Raw genomic sequence first — 23,747 nt, forward strand, 5'->3', positions numbered from 1 at the left:
AGAAAATGTATCCTTATCCACAGCAGCCAATGTTGAAACATATGCAGAAATAAAACTAATTCAACCTATGGTGACTCTCTTTTTCTTATTATTCCATGACTTCTGAAATGGGGGATAAGATACCCTTTGACATCTATATTTCTTTGGTTCATTGTGTCCCAGTTTCCTGTTGAGTTCACCATTTATGGAACATCAGTGACAGCTTATCAACCCCTCTTTTTCTCTTTATGTTATATGTTTATTTACTGAAGTAATAAAAATGAGGGATTTAAAATATAGAAGTTCATCAAAGGTATCATGAGTTTTAAGAAAAGAATAAATAAATATTACAAGCATTGTTCTGTCCATTTTTTTTCACCTATGGAGAAAATGAAAATTGCTATAGGCACTTGGAAAATGCTGTTGTGCAGATGAATGCTTAAAAAAAAAGAATGTAAATTTGTGATTTCTGCATTGGGTGACTGCCCAGGAGCCCACCTTAGAGAGATCCATTGTTCTTCTAAATTCACAAAGAAAATTCAATTACAAAATGGCAGAAATAATAATAATATAATAATTATAGGAAAATTTAATATTCCTTATTCAGAGATGTATAAATCCAACAGAAAAAAATAAGAATGATTCAAATAAAAGAAAAAACTATAGAGTTGATCTGACAACTTAAAAAAGTATTTTTCTTCTTGATTTTAAAAACCATGTCACTAAACTCAACATAAAGTTACATATTTGCTCTGCCAAAATGGTGCAAACTAACTGTATTCCACCATTTTTTTTAGCATTCTCAAAAAGCAACACTGGTTTATATTTCTAGAGTCCTTTTGTTTTCAACTGATTCTATTTCTAATTTTCATATTTTCCTTCTTGGTGTTTATTTTAGCTTCATACATTTGCCGATTTTAGTATTTTTCAAGTGACTGTTCAGTTGATCTACACTTTCTTTTAATATTTTTATAATCTATCTTCTTTTCAGTGCTTTAAGGATATTCATGCCTTTTACGTGACTGTCATTTCCCCAAAACTTACCCCCTCAGCAAAACCCTTACTTGTAAAAAGTAAGTATACACACAGAAAAAATGAAATCATCAGCCATGTATTAAAATATATTCCTAATTCCTCACTTCTAGCTTTAATTTAGCGTATTTTTTGAAAGATTTTATTTATTTTGAATTTTACAATTTTCCCCTAATCTTGCTTCCCTTTCCCCACCTCCAGTAGAAGGCAGTTTGTTATTCTTTACATTGTTTCCATGGTACGCACTAATCCAAGTTGAATGTGATGAGAGAAATCATATCCTTAAGGAAGAAACATAAAGTATGAGATATAGCAGAATTACATAATTAGATAACATTTTTAAAAAATTAAAGGTAATAGTCTTTGGTCTTTGTTCAAACCCCACAATTCTTTCTCAGGATATAGATGTCATTCTCTGTCACAGATATCCCAAAATTGTGTCTGATTGTTGCCCTGTTAAGTTAGAGTATTTTTAAAATACTGTGCTGAGAATCTACCAAAGTCATAAATAGTTGCACAATTAATTTTATTATTTATATATTCAGAAATTTTTTTTATCAATTTATCTTCATGCAAAAATCTGTGTCATTTTTAAAAAGCACAGTTATTTCACATATTTCTCTGATTTGGTCCAATTGTTTTTCAGTATGTCACTACTTAGTTTTTGTTTTAGATTACATCATTTCTAATTGTACCTTGTCTTTCTTATTATATTCATTGTATTTTATGTTCTGTATGCCTATCTTTTGCTACATTTATTTATTTTTATTTCATTGTACCCTGGCATATGAATGATTTTTGTAAAGCCACTGTTAGTAGCAAGAAGTTATCTATATCCTTCAGTGGTTACAGGCTTACACAAATCTTTGAAATCCTTGTCAGGTCAACTCTATAAATTTTTCTTTGTTTGAATTCTTTTTTTCTTTTTTTTTCTTTTTTGGATTTATCCATCTCTGATGAAGGAATATTAAATTTTCCTATAATTATTGTATTTATTATCTATGCTATTTTGTAATTTTTGGGGGGGGATTTAGTTTCTGTCATTTACTACACTTATACATACATATATATTTCATAATTTTATTGTTTCCTTGTCTGTGGTACTTTTAAACATAATGTAATTTTCTTGTTATCTTTGTTATCATTGTGAATTTTTGTCTTGCTTTATCTGGAATAATGTTTATATTTTTCCCTTTTTGAATCCACTGAAGCATAGTAGTTCTAGCCCCTGCAATTTTGCTTAATATATGTCTTTATTTTTAAAATCTACTTTATATTCAGCAAATTGATGTTTTCTTATTTATTTCATCATCATTGTTTTTATGGAAATTAAATATATTTAAATATAAGTTTAAGATAGACTAAATTTTTCTTTTAAAAAATCAGCATTTGACCCTTGTCATTAGTCTTACTTAAATTAACTTGATCCCGGCTCTCCTTCCACAGTTTCCCTTTCCTCTCTTTTGTTTTCCTGCTTTATTCCAAGTTTCTTGAATTTAATTATTCTTTTTTAATCTGTTTATTTCTTTTCATCACTCTCCCCTCCCAGATATCAGTACAGTTCTGTTTGCTTACTGCTTGACTCCTCCAATCGATTCTCCTAATTTGAATAAAATAATTTTAAAATGTCTTCTTATTCCTCCCTTCTTCTTGATCACGATTAAATAATTTTCTTATATTTCTTGAGTATATCTTTTTTTAAGGTTTTTGCAAGGCAATGGGGTTAAGTGGCTTGCCCAAGGCCACACAGTTAGGTAATTATTAAGTGTCTAAGGTCAGATTTGGTCTCAGGTACTCCTGACTCCTGGGCTGATGCTCTATCCACTGTGCCACCTAGTTGTCCTCTTGAGTATATCTTAAAAGTTCTTTCTGCAATATCTCTTTTCCCCTCATATAAAAAAGAGTTTCTGGAAGACAAAAAAAAGTTTTGCTCCCTTCTATGCCTGTTTATTTATTAGTGATTGGAGCTCTTATCTTCTCCATGTTTTATTATTTGATTTTGTATTTGAGATGGGTTTTTACTTCAGAAAAATCATGCTCAGAAATATCAAGTCATGAAAGAAATAGTGCAGCGAAAATTACTTGGTATATTGTAACAGTGAAAATTGCTTGGTGTATTGTATCTCATGACCTAATTCTATGCTATATTCTTATACTCATCACTTGCTCATCTCAAGGACAAGTTCTACTTGTGGATCTGCATTCCTTCATGATCCTGCTTCTTTTGCCTACTGTCTCTGGGAATGAATGAAACTGAATGATTTACTAATACATAACACTAATCCTCACTCAATATGCAAGAATGCTTCAAAAATATTAATTCATTTATAAAAGTATGCTGGTTTTTATGGAATATTAATGTGATCTTTCTTCTTTATTTCCTTTGGTTTTAACCCAATTAGCTCCCTATAGCATTTTATATGTTCCCTTTGTCATATTCAACTCTAGATTAATGTGGATGTTTTAAAGCAGCCTAATTTTATTTTACAAAAAAATATTTTTAAGCATTTTAAAACATTTTAGCTTATTTTAAAAATTTATTATAAACTTTATTTTCATAAGCATGCTCAATATTTTTGCATGTTAATCTTATGTGAAGTAATTGTTCATCAAAACCCCTCTATTTTCTTTTTAGTTGTGATTGAAATTCTCTATTTTTCATGACTAAATCAACTTTCTATTTTTAATTAATTTATTTTCATCTATTTGCACGTGCATATTTCTAACTTACAAAATTTCCTTCCATCCTCCCTTCTAACTCCCCTCACCCCCAAAAAGTCAGGTAAGCATTGTACATACATTGTACATACAAACATTTTGATAACCATGTTTATAGATTGATATTAGTTATTTTTGCTGTGAGGAATTAGGGTGGAGATAACATAGTCCATAGTCAGTCTAATACAGTAGTAAATTTATGAAATCATCCATATTCTTAAGCATAAAGTTGAAATATTTAAAATTTTATCAATATTGGTAAATTAATATTTCTAAATCGTGGGTGTGACCATATCATTCCATGCTCAAGATGATTCAGTTCTTCTTATTACTAGGGGAAGAAAAGTACAAAAGCTTTCATTTGGTTTTGAAGCAAAAGTACTAAATATCCTACATAATAGTCATCTAAGGAATATTTCAAAAATAAAGAAGTACAAATAAAATGCATACAATGTATAAACCACTGTACCAAATAATTATGTGGTATAGAGAATTATTAGATATAAACCCTGATCTCAGGTAGCTTAGCATTTTAAAATTACTTTGTTAGTTTTCTAAGCCCTGGGGATATTAAGACACATTATCACATGGCCTTTTTCTTTTTCAAGAATGAGTATTTGAGAACCGTCTTAGTCTCACATGATAGTTAGAAGTTGGTTGAATCATACAATGATTAAATTAAAAGATACCTTATGGATCTAGTCTAATAATCTAACTTTAGAGATGAAGAAAATAATAATTTTGACTATCTCCCCAAAATTACATAGGTAGTTAGCAGTAGAACAATTACTAGAACCAATAACAGCAGCCTCCTAGATTCACGTTAATTTAGATTTTGCATTTTGGTGACTTTATTTGTAGTGAATGGTACTTCAGTGATGTGATAGCTTTGTCATGATGGAAGATCTAGCTCTTCAAGATATTTTAATATTTGTATCCCAATACTGTCTTATTTACCAACACATTAAAAAAAGCAATTAAAAATATATTAGGATTTTCATGTAGCCAATTAGTTTTCTAGGCTTTTATTGGACTGGACTTCTTTATTAATCTCTTCTTTAAAGATACTATTAAAATATAATAATTTGTTATCACTAAACTTAATAAAATGTGATCATAATTTAATTCACATGGCAGTGTAAATGATTAGTGAATTTGATGGTAGACATTTCTAAATCTCTCTCTCTCTCTCTATATATATATATAGGCTATTATATATAGGAGATACATATATATATATATATATATATATATATATATATATATATATATATATATATATACATATATACTATTTTAGTGAACTGTCAATTCACCACTCAGGTCAGAAAGAAGAGTTATACTCCCATTATATATATATATATATATATATATATATATATATATATATGTTATCTAAAGGATTCCAGCAGAGTTCTGCACAGATGCCACTTTGACCCAGTATAATAGAGTGAGTTGCTTAGGTTTTTTCCCATGCCAATAGGAAGAGTGAAAAATCTTCTCTACTTTGCATAAATTCAGTAAAATATCCTTGGGCCCAGCCAGTTTGTTCCTGGAGCTGTCCATTTCAGCACCTTTCAATAGTTTCTATTTGCTAAAAACAAAGCAAAAAAAAAAAAAAAAAGAAAAGAAAAGAAAGAAAGAAAGAAAGAAAGAAAGACAGAAAGAAGTGAGAGAACATTATGTGGAATTTCAAAGACCTTTTTATTTTAAAAAATGACACTAGAAATCTTCATGAAACTAAAATCTGATATTTTCACTTTAATTTCACTTTATATTGTAATTAATTTCCCATTCACTCATTAATTTTCCCAGTCCACACAAACTTGTAGCAATAAACATGCTCTAAGACACATGTAGAAGATCATCACTGAGATTTCTAAGCCTTTTTTGTTCCAAAAATAAACAAAACCTGTCATTGACCTTGATTTTGAAATAGTTGATTGCATTTGATTTTATTTCAAATGGGAAAAATAAATTGTAAAGTCCACTAGCAAAGGATCACTCACTGAAATGACAGAGGAAGAATCTGCCTTGAATGCTGGGCTAGGGTTCCTTTTTTTTTTCTTCAGAAAAAATAAGAGCTACAAATAAAGAATTTCTTTTGGTGAATTTGTTCAAAACATTTTGTTGCCACAGAACTTCCCATTAACTGCCATTTATTTCTTCTCTCATTATTGATAATTTGCTTTTAAATTGAGAATACCTCTTTTACAACCCATCTCATCTCCCTGCATGACTAGACAATTACATTTAAATTCTGTGGGTTTTTTCATTGTAAACAGTTTCTGTGGAAATGATTATGATGTTAGTAACTCAGATTTATGACTTCATTGTGCTATCACTGAAGGATAATGCACTTTTTTAAAAAAAAAGTTGTTTACATACAGATATATTATTTTTGTACAGAGTCTAAAGGAAGCATGTGGTGCAAAAAATGACCCATATTGTCAAAGCATCTACTGGTCTTGATGATATAGCTATCTTTCTACATTGTGTAACTTTTTCTCCTTCAAATATTAAGTAAAAAACTTTTCATATATTTCTGATCTTGTGTAAGGTTGTCTTTATTTGACTTTTCTTCCAATTGAAAGAAAACTCTGGTCAATTAGTCATTAAAAACACTCTATATGCTTACCATTCTTTTAATTAGTGTTAGTAAGAAATACAAAGGAGAAGGGTACATGTCATATCACGAAGTCACAGAGCAATAAGAGTAAAACTGAAGTTTGTGGAGTTTAAAATCACATGCTTAAGATTACAAAGCTATTTGGTGGTAGTTAGGCAGTCATTAACCATTTATTAAGCACCATCTATGTTCCAGGCCATATGATGTGTCAGCAGAAATAAAAATCGGTGCCTTTTCCCTCTAGAGTAATTGGGTAACATTTTTAATAATGTTTGTTAATGACTTGAAACTTGCCAGTTTCAGTGATGGTCTTCAGTCAGTCAGTTAACAAGCACAATGTGATAAACACTGAGAATATAAACAGATATAGGGCAGAAAAAAAAGACAGTTTCAAACCTCAAGGAGCTTACCTTTTGATAGATGAAAGGGAGCTGAAAGGAAAAGGAGCAAAGATATGGCTCTTGGCTGCTGCACTGGGCTTCTTGGAATCATGGTAGGGGAAGTCTGGAGTACAATCTAGAGAGGATTGAGAAAAAGTTGTTGTTGGTACCCTTCTCTTAAATGGAGGTTCTGGGATCAAACAGTCAGAGGGAGATTCCTGGGATTGGAGTCTGCTTCCAGCATGTGAGGTACATGGCTGAAGAGGTTTCAGAATGAAAATCTGTGCCGAGGAATAAGATGATCATAACCTGTCACTACAGAAGCTAGGCATCAGCCAGCAGTTTCTCAGACAAGTGTAAAACATTTGCAGATGAATAAGAAGGTAGTTTGTTTTATCCCTTTTTCCTTTGTTCATCCATAGTTCTTCCATCTTTGTAACCTACAACCAGATTTAGATAATAGGTGTGAAGTGCTTTTTAAATTTGAAAGCAGTCTATAAAGATATTATTATTGTTAAAGACAAGTTAACATGGTCCAGTGACTATGAATTCATTAATATAGAGTTCTCCAGAGTGAGGAATTTTGACACCATAGTTAAGAGCCATAAACCAGGAATTGGAAAGACTTGAATTCAAGATGCTTATTGTGTGTTTCCAGGAAAATCAATTACTTTTTCCTGAGCCTCAGTTTACTTAGAGTAAACAGGGGACAATAATAGTACCTGCCTCACAGCATTGTTGTTAGAAGAAAATGAGCACAGTGCTATATAAATTCTAGCTTTACTATTATTATTAATTATTACCAATGAAGGTGATCATTTTCTCTGAAACTTATCCTCTTTGAGTGTGATCTAGTATTGTGTGATGGTAAATGTTTTGTGAAGGGTCATACAGTTTTGTGTCAGAGGCAGAACTTAAACCCAGATCTTCAGTGTCTCAGTATTCTGTTTTTTTTTTACTATTTGTTGAAAGTGAACCCTAGAATTTATTCATTCATTCAATGAATTGTGCTAAGTAACCATTGGCAGCTTTGAAACTTCTTGGGGGGGGGTCTTATGCTATCTTTTCTAGTAGAACCCACAGTGTCTTGCTTCTATTCACCTTCTAGTTCTTGAACGACGGCAAATTTAGAATAGTGAGAATAAGAAAGAAAAAATAAAAAAGAAATTTTGTAACAAAATGGGGGGGGGGCTTAGAGATCTCTAGGGAGGCAACAAATGATATTTTTTCCTTGAACTCTTCTGAAGAGGAGAGATGGAGACCTTGATAGCATTGAAGCACTGAAAAGACATATCTGTTGGTGTGTTTGTGTTCCTCCTTCTCAAGTCATAGACCTGGATGCTACCTGGGGAGGGAGAAACAACCTAACTAGATTCTATCCCTCCCCCCTCAAAGTTTCCCAAGAACTGTTTTTATAAGGTTTGCTAGGCTCAGAGTTCCTTAAAGTAATTCACCATGAAACTTTCTCTAAGAGTGTTTCCCTAGAAAGAAAACAAGATTCTCTTTCTTTTACCATCTCCCTTCCCATCCCCCCATTCATTGGGTACTGCTAAGTTTCATGTTTTATTTTTGCCTGGCTTAAACACCCCGGAGAGGAAAAGGTTCCTTGGAAAGAAGAGTATGGTGCCACTGGAAGTGGGCAGGTGGATCACTCCTTCGGTCCTGCTCTGGTGGGGAGGCAAAGGAGGGCAACCGAGAGTGTGGAGAGACCTTGCAGCTCAGGCATCCACCGCTGTCCCCAAATCTGGAGCTGCACGCGTGACCGCGGCGGCGGCGTGTGTGTGTGTATGTGTGGGGAGGGGGGGCGCTCCCTCGCGTCGATTATTTTTGGCTCTAGCTGCCTAGGCTGCTCCCTACCTCTTTCTTTTCTCTTTTCTGTCGCTCTCTCTCTCTCTCTCTCTCTCTCTCTCTCTCTCTCTCTCTTTTAATCGCCTCTTCCCCCTCTCCTGTCTTCCTACACTAGGGCGGCCGGAGCAGCTGTTCGAGTGCAGCAGGGCGCGCGAAGCCCCGTAGCCCCCTCCTTCTTTGCTGCTCCTCCCCCCCCCCCCAACCCCGGGCGTAGGGTTTGAAGGTCACCTCCTTTCTGTCCCTGTCGGAGCCTACGCCGCCACCTCCAGCTCGGGCCGGCGGAGTCGCCGCCGCCGCTCTGAGCGGTCCCAGCAGCAGCAGCGGCGGCTGCGGAGCCGGGTCTGGCTCGGGGAGGGGAAGCCCGAGCCCCAAGAGGGGAGCAGGAGGGGCGAGGGGAATCCCTCAACCTCCGAACCCCTGGGGCTAAGTGCCTAGCCAGGACCGGGAAGGCGCGGTGCCGGTCCCCTTGAGCAGCGTTGGAAGGGAAAGACTGACCTGTGCGACCTGGGGACAAGACCGGGCGGGGGCGGGGGGGACAGAAAGCACTCTGCCCCACATCTGGAACAGGCAGCGGTGGAAGAAACCCTTTTCTTCTGAACCGGGCAGGGCAGAGTAGGAGGAAAAGAGGCGATAGAGGAGATTGTGCTCCGCGGGACACAGAGAGACTTTGGGCACTCTGGGGTCTCAGACCGGGAAACAGGACCGCGACCCCAAGCCCAAGGGCTGTGCCCTCTGCAGCTCCCCAGTCAAAACTCAGCCACAAGTCAGCCGGCTGCGCTTAGCCTAATCAGCATTTTGGGGAGTGGGTAGGGAAGGGGGTGGGGACTGGGCCCCGGTTGCCTGATCAGGACCGGGGCCGGGAACCTCAAGGGCTGACCTGCCCTCGAAGTTGCAGCCGGAGTGAGAGGAGAAGCACGTGCCCCCCCAGAACTGGCTACGGCTGATGGTGAGTCTGGCTCAGGGGATGAGGGAGAGGGTGACGACCCGGGTTAGGTGGTCTTGGGGCCCCAAAGATGGGGGGGTAAGAGAAGCAATAGGAGCCAACGCCCCAGGTGAGTCCAGACTGAGTCGTTGCCCTGCCAAGCGCTCCCTTGCTAACCCGGGGTCCACTTGGGTAGGGAAGGAAGCTGGAAGGAAGAGCACCGCCCGAACGGGCACTCTGGGGAGGGGAAAACTGGCCTTTCCACGCCTTAAGTCCCTGGCAGATTCTCTCCATGGGAGCCGGTTGGTTACGGCGGGCGTGGACGGGCACGCACGCGCTCACCAGGGTTTGGAAGAGCTGCTGCTGCCCGCTTGGACTCTGAACTTTTTCTCTGTCTTTGGTTTGTGCTCCCGGGCGGTCCCGCCAGCTCCCAAGGGGGCTCTCATTCCTCCTCAGACTTAGAGATGAGGCGCGCCCTTGGAACTATGGGCAGCGCTTAGAGAGCTCGGGGATTCACCTGACTCAGACAAGGTAATTTGGATAACTCCAAGGAAAAATCAAATCCGAGTCTGGGAAAGCTGTTGGGTGGCTGGGGAAGGGGAGATTTGGGCAGCTGCGCACTTTGCTCCTATAGCCAGGACCTAACCATATACCCCTAGCTTATTTCCCCTGAACTCAATAAGAGTATTCAGAGGGTCCCCACTCTCTTTTGAAAAGGACAGGCAGGGTAGGTAATACAGTAAGTCAAATCGGGTTGGAGGGAAAACCCTAGGGTGTCCAAGGAAGAAGGGTCTACAGTTTTAGCAATCCCTGCAGCTTAATGACGACGATAACAATACCAATATTGTCATTGAAACTGTTTATGAGAAGCCTATGAGAGGGAAGAGAATGTTGTTAACTTTAGAATAAATGCTCAAGAAGGAAGGAGGAGGAGAGTCCAATGCCTACCTCCAGATAGGGATTGACAGGTCCTTAGACCCGGAAACGAAGTTGCAAATCGCTGCCTAGGGTTTCTTTATTGTTGGAGAAAGAGGGTGGGGGAGGGAGTAGAAAGAGGAAGTCTGGGCTCAGATAGAGTAGCGCCGCCAGCCTGAAATTACAGTGCATCCATAGGTTTGGAGTCTGAATAGATCCCCATTGGTCCCAAGAAAGTCAATCTTCACTTAGCACTAAGTGCTGGGAGTCTTCAAAATTAGGGGTGGACGGGAGCTCTGTTGTGTACGCAGTATAGGAAGGAAATCTGAGGACAGCACACTTCGTTCTTGGTGAATCTGGTCAGACGCACAGTCTTTTTTTCTACAAGCTCCCCATAGACCTCCTAGCTTACTTCCCATAACCTCGTCCTGGTCCACCTTAATGGTGCAGCAGCCTTAGGACCTTAAGGGCAGAATCTCTGACTAGGATTCCTGTTGATTTCAGCATGGACTCAGGAGGAGCTCCAAATCCAAGTTCCCTCAGCTTGCCTACTTTGGCACCATCAACTATAATGGCTCCCAAGGGTTCCACAGGTTTCCTAAATGGAAGGTGCAAGCCAAGATTATCCATACCAACTGTCAGTGACCAGGCTGCCTAGTGATGTCTGCATGCCTTCAAATGAACCTCGTTCTCTTAACAATACTTACCTTGAAAAGAATTTTTTTAAAAGGCAAAGTAAGCTTCTTTAGTTGTATTGCTTTCTGGAGTGGGGACATTTATGATAAGCTTTTCTTGAAAAGAGCGCATGCAGATTTGAAGGGGGGTAATGAGAAGCTTCAGCTCAGTACACATATCTCCATTTTTTTTATTGCTTTCACTGTCTGTTTTGTCTTTGACACAAAAGAAATGAAGAAAACAAGACACCAAATGGTATCCTTTTATTCCCCTCCCCCAATCTCTTGGGTTTTTACGGCAGATTTATTGCTGTAGCCTTGTCCTTAAGAGGCTCTGACTCTGGAGACTTCTTAGTGTTGAGGGCATAACAGAACACTCTTACATTGGGAAGCTTAAAATGTTGACGTTTTTTTCTTCTTTTTTTAAGCTGAACAATTCTGTGCTGTTTAACAGAATTCCTACTCCACTAAGTGAATCTTCGCTGTTTCTGGGTCTACTCGTATTTCTATTATTTACAATACTTCTATTGATAACAGTAACACATTTTATAGTAAGTTGAGGTTTACAAAGTATTTCAAGAGGTTTTCTATTAAAGTAGCTTATGCTGCTTTTTGCAAAGAAAAGAAAAAAGTAATGTGATAGATAATAAGGTTTATTAGGTTGTACCTAGTGGTTACTGGAAAGCCAAATCTCTTTCTAAGTCAACAGTGTCATATCAGAAATTGAATTAAATATTAATTGCCTTCCATGTGCAAATCATTGCTTTGCATCAAACCAACAGTTTTCTATTCCCTCCCTAAATTGTCAAAGTGGTTGGGGAAAGCTTCTGTAGGGAACTGATTGCCATGATGTCAGACTCCATGAGATTTGACCCCTCATCCAGCTCCTAAAGCCTTACTTACAATGCTGTAAAACATGGGTTAGAAATAATTTGTTTCCAGAATCTTTTCTTTAATGTGTCTAGAAGGTCTGGCTATTCTTGGTTTCTTTACCCAAGGGTATTATAGTAGGAACAATCATATCTTTCTCTACCACACCCTATTTATTTTAAAATGTATATTACTTTTAACTACAGTCCATGGTCCTCCAGTTTTCTTTCAGGAAAGTAAGCCAAAGGATAGGACTGAACAGATTTCTACTCATGATCCTGACATACTGTGCCCTATTTTTCTCTCCATGATAATTGATGCTATTTTTTTTTCCTCTGGCTCTATATCTGAGGTTTAGGCCTTTGCTGTCTTTATGTCTCAGAGTACATTTTAAACAAGAATGTAGTTCAGCCTACTCTAGCAATAGTATGCTTTACAGCAATGTACTTTATCAATTGTCCTTTTCAGATATATTTTTACTTTCAGAAAATTTTTCTGCCTTGTATAAATATGTCTGACATTTCACCTTTCTGAAAATTAGAACATTTTATTTGCATCTTTTAAGCTGATGTATTGAGTAATGAACACATTCCAAGAGGGAAATTGTATTTGACACAGAAAATACTTTGGGGACACAGGGATTTCACAGTGGTGTGTAACAAGACTATTGAAATCTGAGTACAAATGGTCTGAAGGACACTGAGAGGCAAGGGCTGCCTTCTTTATACAGCAGGGGCTTTAGTAGGGAAACATCCTCCATAAATTAATACTTGCTGACTTTCCTAAAATCATCAAGTAATTTTCTATATTTAAGATTTTTGTTCTTCTTTTAAGAAAACTGAAGCATAGTTCTCTGGTAAGAAAGACCTATAAAATCAAAATCAATTTTTAATGGAGCTGAAGTGATTCTCTCCTCCCACCCCCCCCCAATATGTAAAATAGCTCATCCCCTGATCTGCCTCAGGGCTCAAGTACAAAAATGGAATGGTTAATTAAAGAGTAAAGTAGTGGCAGCAGCTAAAATGACATTAAATACTTTTAGATTACTTCTTCATTAAGTATCATTGGAATAGAATTTTAGTTTTTGGAGCTGCCTATATAAGAGAGATCCCTCTAAGGTTGTTGTTTTGAGACCACTTTGTGAACTTCCCCCATAGTAAGGCAGAAAACTTCTGTCAATGTGCAGAAATTTTATTTTTGTTCCCAAAATGCAAAATAATTGTTCTTTACTAAAATTAAAATTATTTTCAATTTATAGTCTTTAATTTTCTCTTCCTCCTATCTTATTCCTTCAGTGAAAAATATATAGTGCAGTTTTATAGTAAAGAAAAGCTATAAAATCAAAATCAATTTTAATGGAGTATATAGCAAATTCTAATATGAAAAATAACTCCTCTCCCAAATTGCCCAAAGGCTCAATTTGAAGAATGGAATAATTAATTAAGGAGTAAAATAAAAGTAGCATTTGAACTGCTATCAAATATGTTTGGACTAGTCCAAACAAAACTCTTACAACAAATATGCATAATGAAGTAAAACAAATTTCCATTTTGGGCATGTCCAAAAATATGTGCCTCATTATACATATCTTGGTTGTGTTTGTGAACTGTTATACAGGTCTTTGTAGGAGGAATATATGGATTTAGGAAGTTGTTGATTACTTCTGAAGAGTAAAGAACCTGATGTGCCTTGTTACCCAGGAAGCTTTTTCTTCCAAATTCATATATTAGAGAAATGTCTATTTAATCTTCAAATTAACAAATTTTGTATTGTAGGAGGCCCATGATCCAAAAAAGCAAATCTTGTAATAGATTGGAAACTAAACTTGGACTTTTCCTTTTTGTGTGTGGCTACTGTTGAATCATATTCAAGAACATAGAATAGAATGAAAATAGATCTACGGGGCTACACAACAGCAGTCATTCTCCATTGGTGGAAGAAGTTGTTCTGTCTGTACACAGTACTACATAATATGTTTCCTTCTAGTCATATCCTCAAAGAAAGAATTACTTTCTTGTGGATTAAGTGATACTCTGAAAACCTCTTATATCAGCTGCCTCATTACTTCATGTTTTTGTGTGTCAGTTTCCTTTTAAAAGGAGACCATACGTTCTCCATACATAGCTATGTAGGAGTTTGGGAGAACATTAGCACTGACATGAGCAGGTGGGTAACTTAATGAGGGTTATAAGCTCTGCAGCAACAAAAAAGAGTCTACTGTTACTCATCCAGGGTTCCAGGTAGGTTATGATGGAAATGTTTAGCCATCTGATGATTCATCTTTCTATCTACCCCTTCCCTTGAGGGTCAGTTTCTTTTTATCCCAAGTCCAAGAGCTGTACTCTTGGTTTAGTCACTTAGTGAGAAATATGTATGTGGGGGTTGGGGGTCCCCCATTGTGATAATGATGAGAAAAAAATCAGGAAAAAGTGTTAGAGATGGTTCTGGCTCTGTCACAGTTATACAAATTAGGTATTCTAGAGAATGGGTTATAGTTGCCATCTTGTGAATTAACCTTTCAATCTTGGATGCTGCTCAGGCACCAATACCTGCTTCAAATTTCTATCTGCCACATCCTTAATTAACCACAAGATCAAAGATTTAATGTTGGACGATACCAATATAGTCATCATAGTTCACTTTTATAAATGAGGAAACTGGTATTCAGAGATGCTCAATAAATTTCCCAAGGTTACACAAAGCAATCAACATCAGGACTAGGGTATCAGCTAGGTGACTCTGAATAGAGTGCTTGGTCTAGAATCAGAAAGACCTGATTTCAAATTCAGTCCCATATTTTTATTAACTGTGCAGCCTTGGGCAAGTCACTTAATCTGTTTGCCTTAAGCAATTGAAGAAAGAAATGGCAAACCACTTTAGTATTTAATATCTTTGCTTAAAATCTCTGTATGGGGTCACAAAGAATTGGACATGACTGAAAAACAATCTCGTAGCCTAAATTCTACTACACTATACTACCTCTTCTATGAGCTGCATTACTTATAGTTTGTGCATTAATCATCATTCTTGAACCATAGACTTTTGAGGTACAGAGTCTCAGTTAGCTCTGGTCCTCATCCCTGAGTATAATTGCATATAAGCCCATTTAGTGTACATAGACTGAGGTCCCTATTATTTATAGTTCTTGGACTTGGGGTTTAATGATGGTCTATTACAATACAGTTTAGAGTTGCTTTCTTTTTCTCTCTTTTTTTGATCATCATAATCAGAATCATTCTCATTCTTCATCTCATCCAAAATAACATTAAATCTCTTCAGTTGTGCTGGGTCAGCCAGTTTGCTGCATGGTGCCTTTTTCAGTGTGGTGGTTTTTCTCCATTTCTCTGACAATCTAGAGAGGCAGAGGTAAGACTAAAAACTGAAGCCTTTGTTTTGATTGTATCTAGGATATCAAGTATGCTTAAATAGGGAGTAAATGTAAGACATCACACTAAGTAGGTAAGAGAGTCACATTGTCATGCTAGATAGATAAGGAAATCATGATACCCTGGAAATCATGTATGTGATTTCCTCATTTTAATTTTTCATCAGTAGCCAGGTGGTAACTTAGGTGTGTGGGGGGATAGATTGCACACAGGCTGTATAGAATAGTAGATAAGGTTGAGTCAAGTGGCTCTGTACAAGGACTGCTTGCCTATAAAATTATCTTGACAACTTCCATATGCACCATATGCAATGGAGTGGCAGAGAGGCACTAATTTTTTATACTTATCATGAAAACTGACAGGTCAGTGTGAAGAGAGTGCTGATTCAGTGTTGCATGGCCTTGGCCAAACCCCCATTGGTGCCAGAATTCTGGCCAAATGAAGAGATTTAGTTCCGAGTTCTTTTGGTGTAAGATTTCATGCCATAATTTCTTTACACAAGTAAGCATTATAATGGGCAATGTTTATGAATATGTGTTCTAAGGGGGAATTATAAAGAAGACATTTATGAGCTCCCCCAAAAACATTACCAATGCCTTTTCATTTGACATCAAATTCATTCTTTCAAAACCTTTTTATTAAATAGGTAATATGTCATAGGTACCATATTAAGGACTAGGAATATAAAGACAAAAAAGTATCACCAGTCCTTCCTCTCTAAGATCTTATGCTCATTTTTTATATGTAGTTGCATCTTCCCCTCATCCTCTCTCAGAATTTAATTCTAACAAAATAAAGTAAGGAAAAACAGCCAATTTAGTGACCAAGTTTGACAGAACCTACAGCAGTCTGTAGACTCCAGCCTCTCAAGATATGATTTCTTCTTCTTTGGGAGCAAAACTTTTTGTTTCAGTTGCTTAAAGATTGGCTTTCCTTAGCCTTCCTTCCATTTTTATTGCTGAAGTCATTGTATATGTTGTTCTGATGTTTATTTCACTCTGTATTAGTTTATACAGGTCTTTCACATTTTTATCTGAATTCATCTATTTTCTTATTACATAGTAATATTCCTTTATATTCATGTAGCATAGTTGACTTAGTTGACTTACTGAATGAATAAGGGACTTGGCTTAAGTAGTAAGCTAATAAGTATCTGAGTCAGTCTTTGAACTTGGGTCCAGCATTTGATCACTACACTATCCAGAACTGATGTTAGTTAGCTTTATCTTGAGGAGCTGCAATGATCAGGAATCTACTACCTCCATTCTCTTTCATTGCTCTAATTGTTAGGATTTTTTCCCTCACCCTGCATAAGTATGTTCCTTTGGCATTTTAATTGCATTGTCCTCTTCAGCCAAGAAGAACAAATCTATCCTTTTTTTCATGTGACATCCTTGGTCTATATACAAAGGTATTACTTTTTTCTTGAGGTTTGAAAGGAAGGATCATCATCACTAAAGCAGCTAGCATTAGCCTAGTACTTTAAAATTTGCAAACTGCTTTACAAATATCCTATTTTATCTTCAAAGCATCCCTGGGAGGTAGTTGCTATTTAATTCTCATTTTATATATGAAAAAACGTAAGCAGAGGTGAAAAGAGTTACTCAAGTGTTTGAGACAGGATGTGAACTCAGGAGTTCCCAACTCCAGGTCCAGTGTTCCATCAACTTTGCTACCTAGTAGCCAAAACATGCTATCTTACTGTATGATGCTATTTTTTGCTATATTCTATAGATAATGCACCCTCCATATTTAAACTTATTAAAGTGTTGGGTTCAATTTGAAACATTTATAAACATTTTTTTAAAAATCTGTTAATTTTTCTAATAAACAGTTTTGCCTATGGCACTCTACTACTCATAAACCTTTCATGGCTTCTCATTGCAAACTGAAGAAAACCAGACCCCTTAGCTTGGCAAGAAAAATCTCCACAATCTACCTCCAAGCTACTTTTTCAGACTTATGACTCCATGTCTTATTTCATTAAACTTCTTAAAGACAGCTCAAGCATTATCTTCTGCAATGAAGCCTTTTTAGATTTCTTATCCCCTACCACTTGCTAGTGATCATTCTCCTAAACTATTTTGTTTATATATATATATATACATATATGTATATATGTATATCCATTATATATATATATATATATATATATATGCATGTATGTCTAGAAATGCATACAAATATATTTTTCCTCACGGAATTCTAGCTTTTTGTGTGTAGTGATTGTTAGATTCTTTGTTTTTGTATTCTCATCACCTAATATGGTGCCTGGTCCATATTGAGTATTTAATAAATGTCTGATGATTCATAGATTCTTGTATTTTATGTTCCAGCCACACAAGTCTATTTGCAATCCTATTGATCATACCCTATATCTTCTTTTCCAAGTGCATTTTCTTACCTGCTTCATAACATCATGGATTGACCTTCCCTTTCCATTCCATTTGCTGAGATTCTGTGAATCTTTCCAGGTTCAACTTGCGACCTTCTCCCTAATCTCCGTCACAGGTGTTCTTTCCAGCAACTAGTCTATTTGTGCTTTATCTCTTTCTTCTATTTGATCCTTTGTTATTACAAATCTTTTTTTACACATCAGACATTCTTACTAAGATGTAAACTACTGTAGGGGCAGAGACTGACTCTAATTTACTTTCTGTCTCCCTCAGTATCTAATAAGTGAATTACACAGGAGGAATTTAATGTTTTTAAATAATTATATTAGAAAAAATAGAAAGAGAAGCTATAAAAGGACTATACGAATAAATTATTAAAGGAATAGAAAAATAGATCCAATATGGAAAGATGATAAGAATTAAGATATTAGACTGAGTAAAATAATAATGTGATTACTATTTTAAGTGCTTTATTTGTGGATAAATAGGAGGCCTGGAGTTGTTGATAATTCTGTTTTCAACTTTTAGAGGGGTGATATTAGTTGGATATAGGAAATTTTTTTAATAACACAATTAATATTAAACTAAAGAAGTTATGGATTCTGAAGAGCTTTGGGAAGTCCTAGATAGATTTCTGCTGTGATTGGTTTAAGTATAAATTAATGAAAAGACAGGAATCAAAGACTAAATGAAGAAATTAGGATGGGTAAAAAGATATCTCCACCTCCCAACCCATAGGTTTAACTTTAGAATTGTTTTTAATTTGGTGAATGGACACAAGTAAGTAATTTTGGAAGAGGCAAAGATTGTAAAGACATGTTAGAGTTAGATGGGATACCAAAATGGAAATGCCTAACTGATAGTTGGCAATACATTATTAGAGTTCAGTGGATGTGAGAGAACTGGAGATATAAATTTTGGAGTCATTTGCATGGCGATGATAATTGAATATGGGGAAGCTAATAAGATTACCAAAGGAAAAAGAAGAGTGAGAAGAGAAGAGGACCAGGATAAAGCTTTAGTGCACTGAGATACTCAGAGGACAGGATCATGGGATTTAGAATTAGAAAGAATCCTAGAAATGGTATAGATTAGCCTCCTCATTTAAAGCGCATGGGAAACTGAGGCTCACAGTGTCCAAGTAATTTAAACAAGGTCACATAGGTGCTCAGTGGCAGCACTGGGATTCAAGCCCATTTTCTCTGACTTTATACTCAGTGTTTTTTCCATTACATGATGAGAGAAGATACAGAGAAAAGAAAGAAACAAAAGCAAAAAGGCAGTCATCTAACTATGAGGAAGAACAGGGGAGATCAGTGTTATGAAATCCAAAATAAAGGTACACACAATGATGGGATAGCCACTTGCATTCAGAAACTTACAATGTTCAAGGAAGATGCTATGAGAAAAGGCTATTGGATTTCCCAATTAAGAGATTATTGGTAACCTTGGAGAGAACAGTATCACTAAAATGGTAGAGATTGGAATCCTGATTATAATGGTTAGGAAGTGACTGGCTTATAAAGAAATGAAACTGAAAGAAGAGAAGTTGTACAGAAAAGCTGATTTACATTCAGCATAGTATTTTGCTTCTCAGGGGTTAGAGCTGTCAATAAATGAGGTGAGCTGCTTCATCTGAGGTTTCAAGTAGATATCATGTGACCTATTGGAATATTGTAGAACAGATACCTACCTATTCAAGTATGATTTCACTTATGGCTACCTTCTAACTTTGTAAGCCTCTAACAATCTTTGTGGGTTGCATGTCTTTTAAGTCTTCTTATCCCCATAGTCTCTCCTATGTACCTCCCTTCCTTTCTAATCCCTTTTGGATCCCTGGACTAGAAATCAGGGTCTAGTTTTAGTTCTTTTTCTAAATTGCTATGTGAATTTCTTCATCTATAAAATTAGATGATTTCCAGCAGTGTTCAATTTTTATCTTCAATGATCTTAAATGAACCCTGAGTTTTTATTCATTTTCCCCCAGCTATATTCTGCCTTCCATGTTCCAAGATCTTCCAATTTTATCTTTAAGGGAAATAGGATTTTGACTTTTTCTTTAATTTGACTATCCTAGTTCCCTCCTTGCACTTTTCACTTATATTTTTACTTCACTGAAGCAAAAGTCAACCAACAAGCATATAACCAAAATATAATCAAACCAAAAAAAAAAGTCCCTGCCATCATTGGGCTTACATTCTAACTGGGTTAGACTATATAAAAGGAAGATGAAAAATAGGGGATGGGAGGAAGAAAAAATAGGGGATAGGAGGAAGATGGCTAATAGAAAGGAGTAAAGGGCGGGGGGCGGTAGGATGTTAGAGGAGTCCCAACTGCAGCCTAGTGAGATAAGAAGAGATGGTTGACCTAGACTCCTTAAATAAAGGGTGTGGAAGAAATCATTCACCCTGCAGTCAGAAGGGGTTGATAAGATTTTGAGGGTAGGTACTTTCTATAACTGAAGTCCAAAACTGAAGTGACCTTCTAGCATGAAGACCCTGATGGTAGTGTCTGGAAGACTGAAGTCTGGTGAGAAATGAATCAGGAAAAGAATATCAGATAATTGAAGCAGCAAGCATCTATTGGCCACAAAACATTGTGGTCAATTGACATTAACTTCTCTGTAGCAGAACATTTGATTAAGAATCAAGCACTCTCCTTCTCTCTAACTCATTATTTATAGCTTTTAACTGCTTTAGTGAAGAAGGAAGAGAATAGTTCTTGAAATTCCAAGGAAAAAAGATTCTCATATTTGCCATCATTAATGATCTTTTCTTCTTCTGTTTCAGGTAACTATGTAAATCAGTATTAATCTTGTAGGTCCCAATTTGAGCTTATTGTGTAAGAGTACATGAAGGTGTCTTCCAGCTCCAAGATTTTGTGACTACAATGGAAAAAATACTAGTCCTTAAAAATATTTATGAAATGCCAGCAGATGTCAGTGTGTTCTTGCCATTTAACTTCTTTTCCCTTTCCATTTTTTAAAAGTGCCCCTTATTTTCAATGGTAAAGGGATATATAGCTTTCCCAAGATGGTATACCTTGATTGACAATAGAATAATACTTTTTTTTGGGGGGGTGCAGCAGTATTATTTATAAAAGAATAGTCCTCTTCATTATCTTACATGTATAAGGGGATTTATTCTTAGAGTATTTATCATATATTTACTGCTTATAGTAAAAATATTAACATATAGTACTTTAATGTTTATAAAGTAGATTATGTTATCTCATTTATTTGATGATGATCATATGATGTGGATTCTTTGAGTATTTTCCTCATTTTCAACTGAGGAAGCAAACAGATTCAGAGAATTTGTGGTTTATCAGTCACACAGCTATTGCCACAGACTGAATTTAAACAATTTTCCTGATTTCAAGTCCAGTGGGCATCCACTCCCTGCAAGAATCTCTCAACCCAGGATACTGTTAGAAGTTTTATATCCAAGCATATAATAATCTTATGAAAATTGATTCCCTCTAATAATTGAAATAGTGGTTTTGTAAAACTGAATTTTGAAGAAGAAATGTTTCGGTGGAAGAGCTTGATAATTTGCCTCCTTTGTGATGAAGTAAACATTTTGAGTTTTCTAGTCTACCAATGGAAGCCTGCTAATATAGAGTACATTGCCATTTAATTTAAGTCAGAATTAAGCAGAATTCAGTATAATAAAAGTTTGTAAATAGCATTTTAAATAATTCATTTTAAAAAAGCAAGAGCCCATAGATATTAAGAAATTGAAATGCAAAGGTAGATAGGCAGCTTCATAAAAGGGATAGTATTCAATGCTCAGTCATTAAGACCTGAATTCAAATCTTACTTTAAACACTTAATAGCTATGACAATGAACAAGGGACTTACTTTCTCTGATCCCCAGTTTTCTAATAAAATGGAATTGCCTATAAAATTAAAAAACAACACAATCTGAATCCTCAAGGAACTTATAGGAGAAGACAACACATATTGAGTGATTGTGGCAAGAGAGGGGGGTGTGGATCTGGAAAATCACAGGAATGGTGAGTGCAGCCATAGGGCAGATGATTTTATAGCCTTACAAGATATGTTAAGAGTATTGACTTGATTCCTCCTTCCAGAATAAGAGGTGGAAATTGTATACATGGAGGTGGGAGAAGGAAAATGATTCTGTATTCATTGACCAATAGGAATAGCCCAGCCCCCAAATTGGATAGATCATTTCTTCTAGTGATATGGATCTCTGCTTCAGGAGTTCTGATTTAGAGGGAATCATTCTAAATGGGGAGAGGGAAAACAGTGTCAGGATAGACAGCAATATTTATGGAGTGAGAGAATATTTAAATGGGAATGATAATTTCATCTATCTCACTAGGGTATTAGGAGAAGCAAATGAAGCAATGTGTTTCTACATGTTTAAAACAATATGAATGTTACTATGATTTTATATTTTATCTTTAACATTTTTAAAAAATATTTTATTTATTTTTTTAAGTATATGCAAAAATAGTTTTCTATAATCAATTTTGAATTTTACATTTTTCTTCTTCCCTCCCTCCCTTTTCTCCCCCTTCCCCCCTGACAGAAAGCAAACTAATGTAGGTTTTACATATATAACTATGTTAAACAGATATCAATATTTGATTTTATATTTTAAAAGAAGATTACACTGAAGTCGCTTTGGATGATTTGATGAGTGTTTTGACATTTGACCTTGATTAGGAAAGCCAATTTGGGAATGACTGTACCTATAGAATTTGGCACTTCTTGATAATACCAGTTGTATATGAAATTATTTTGAATCTACTTAATTCTCTAATGTGTCATTTCCCCTCTTCCTTTACCCCAATAATATGCAAATTCATTGATTTAGCATTGTTTCATTTTTGTCTATATTTTGATAGCCAGAATAGTGAAAGGGCTGATGAAGGAGGGGATTAATAAATCATAATTGAATTGAATCCTGTCTTGGTTGTGATGAGTTGTCTTTGACCTTTTGTTCATGATTTTGTACTGCTACAGTTTGGATTGCAAAACAGAAAATTTCATTGATGTCTTAAAAATGGAATAGGTTGTAGTTTGAATATGTGCTTTAATGCCAAAGGAAGTCATTTAAGAAAAACAGCCTCAGGCGACTAGGTGGCAAAGGACTCAGGAGGACCTCAGTTCAAGTCCAACCTTAGACACTTAATAATTACCTAATTGTATGACCTTGGTCAAGTCATTTAACCTCATTGACTTGCAGAAAACAAAAGAAAAAAAGAAAAAAAGAGAAGAAAAGAAAAGAAAAGAGGGGAAAAAAAGAAAAGGCAACCTTAGTTCTTTGATAGCAGGAAAGTTATTGGTCTTCTGTCCTGTAACTGGAAGTCTTAGCTTAGGATTTGTGAAAGTAATGACTCAAGTCCTGTCCATTGCCTCAACTGACAGACCAATCAGTCATAGGTATGTGACTTCACCTATAAAAATTAAATTTAAAGATGACTATAGCAAAATGCCTTGAAAAAGTCAACCTTTTAATGTGCCTTCAAAAAAGTATGATCTGAATGTTAGTGAAAATATACTTTGTCTTTTAACTCTGTCCAATGTAGGAAAGGACAAAAATAATAGCATTCATTTACGTAATAGTTTTTAAGGTTTACAGAGTGCTTTGCATACCTTATCTCATTTGATTCTCACCATTGCCCTGATAAGTATATGCTATTTATATTCTGCAGATGTGGAAACTGAGGCAGTCAGGGATTAAGTGATTTATCCAGAGTTTCTGAGGCAGTATTTGTACAGGTCTTCCTACTACTATTTTCTTTTCAATCAAATGGAAATATTAGATATAATGATTTCAGAATTCCCTTCAAGACTCAACATTTTATTATTCCTAACACTTACTAAATTATTTTCAAGCACTTGAAAAATGGTATCCTAAAAACTGTAAAGTGATATATATTTTAATGGCTGCTAGGTGGCTCAGTGGGTCGAGATTAACCTTGGAATCAAGAGAACTTAAGTGTCTGAGGCTAGATTTGAACC

General features: G+C 36.0%; 1 long non-coding RNA gene across 1 annotated transcript in view; it reads left to right on the plus strand.

The window, feature by feature from the left end:
- The first annotated feature begins 9,380 nt into the window (after positions 1 to 9,380).
- Positions 9,381 to 23,747, plus strand: part of LOC141495230 (uncharacterized) — a 699,421-nt gene continuing 685,054 nt past the window's right edge. The window contains exon 1 of the long non-coding RNA XR_012470694.1: positions 9,381 to 9,532. This is a non-coding gene — a long non-coding RNA (uncharacterized LOC141495230). The remainder of the gene's footprint in view (positions 9,533 to 23,747) is intronic.

This window comes from Macrotis lagotis, chromosome 8 (assembly GCF_037893015.1).
Source record: "Macrotis lagotis isolate mMagLag1 chromosome 8, bilby.v1.9.chrom.fasta, whole genome shotgun sequence".
Classification (NCBI taxonomy): domain Eukaryota; kingdom Metazoa; phylum Chordata; class Mammalia; order Peramelemorphia; family Peramelidae; genus Macrotis; species Macrotis lagotis.